Here is a 2,053-nt window from a genome sequence, read left to right on the forward strand (position 1 = left end):
AAGTGTCCTTGCTCCTCTCCCAGCCCAGCCCCTCACTGGGTCTCCAGCTCTGGCACCCACGCTCTTCCTCAAGACCTTCACTGTTATAATTATCGTCTTCTCTCTCACGCACCATCAATTTCTCTCTATCAGATCATTCCCATTGGCATGTCTTGGATGCCAAGACCTTTATTATGCACTTTATCATTATACATTGTTAATATATGATGTTACATTATTATATGTATATTATACATCGTCACAAGAAAACCAAAAATTGTTTCCTTGATGTTATGCCTTTGCTTAGGGTGGAGTTTTTCTGTCTCCTACACCTCTATTCAGTGGTTGATCGCTCAAGTCTTTCTTTCTCTTCTCTTTTCTTCCCTTTCCTTCTTTCCTCTCCCTCCACCCCGCATCCTCTTCTTTTCCTTCTTAATTTTTTCTTTCTTTTTCTTTCTCTTTCTTTCTTTCTTTCTTTCTTTCTTTCTTTCTTTCTTTCTTTCTTTCTTTCTTTTCTTCTCTTTCCTTTCTTCTTTCTTTCTTTCTTTCTTTCTCTCTCTCTCTCTCTCTCTCTCTCTCTTTCTTTCTTTCTTTCTTTTTCTTTTCTTTCTTTCTTTCTTTCTTTCTTCCTCTCTCTCTTTCTCTTTCTTTCTTTCTTTTCTTTCTTCTCTCTCTCTCTCTCTCTCTCTCTTTCATTTCAGTGCTTGGCCCTGTATGTGCTGTAACAGGAACAAGGTAAAAGGAAACAAACTTCTCTTTACATAGATATCTTCTTTTGAAATATTTTTATTTCACCTTTTCTAACAGCAATATAGAAACAAATAATCATAAAAAATAAAATTATAAATTGTCCATTGATTATGTAATAGCACTTGGTATTGCTACAGGGAGGAGGCCTGGGGCTGGGTCAGGCCATCTCAAGCCAGCCCAGGCTCTCCAGGCCTCTGTGATCGCTGCTGAGCCCATGAAGGCATCAGACATTACTGTGCACGGCAGTGTCAGTGGAGACTTTGAGTTTTACACCCAGGGGTCCTTGCGGATAGCAAGGAGAAGAGTAGATAATGAGTAAAACTGCAAACGATATTGTATACACATAGTAAGCCAGAAGGTTGTTCTGGGGAGCTGTCAACACAGGTTAGGTTACGGCTGACTCATGGGTATCTCTTGACCCACACAAGGCAGGGACTTCATAAAGTTAAATTGACTACGTTAGTTGTTTGTGTTCACTGTGGAAATAGGGAAGCTAACACATCTGACAACAAATAAGAAAACATATCTGTCTTTCCCCATCTACCTCTCTTCTCTGATCTCTTTCTCTTTCTCCTCCTGCCTTATCCCAAAATAAGATTCTCTTGGGATGAACTAAGCAAAATAGCCGAGGCAGCTAACCTATCCCAAAATTCATGCCTTGAGCTCAGTTTTCCCTTAGAAAACAAAGAAAGAAGGAAGCATTAGGTTAACTGAGCAACTAAATCGCCCAGTTGACTCCAATTTAATCGAACCGAAGAATTTCAACTAAATCATTCAGCTTTAGTTGATTCTAACTTTTTCAGTTACTGTGATGAATGATTTCTATAAAGAAAAAGAAATCAGTTTTGTATTTTTTTTTTCCGGAACATGGAATGGGCTTTTCCATGTGGGTTCACGTATGTGCACGTGCATGTGCCTACAGAGCGTGTGGTGCATGTGTATAAGCTGCCCGAGAGTCCACGATCTCAGAACTGTCTCAAAGAAGTGTGGCAGGAAGGCCGCGTCAGGCCTTGGCAGTATTCGTATGCATTCCTGGGGAGAGGCGTAGCTGGACAGAGAAAAGTTCCCTCCTTTCCTGCCTGTGGGGGCCTGGCCTTCCGCCGAGGTCTTTGTGGATGAGGCCTCTGGGCTTTAGACTTTTGTCACTGCTCAGAGTTGGGCCAAAACACATTTGCCTATGTGGTTATAACTTCGTCGAAGGAAGCATAAACCCTCCAGGTCCTTGAGATCACAAGGAAGTGACCGATTTATTTTCTGTCTAATTAGGGAGCATTCATTTACATCCTCCTATGCCTGGCCCATAAAAGAAAAGCAACCTTTCCCC

Source organism: Pteropus medius, unplaced genomic scaffold (genome assembly GCF_902729225.1).
Source record: "Pteropus medius unplaced genomic scaffold, Ma_sr-lr_union100, whole genome shotgun sequence".
NCBI lineage: Eukaryota > Metazoa > Chordata > Mammalia > Chiroptera > Pteropodidae > Pteropus > Pteropus medius.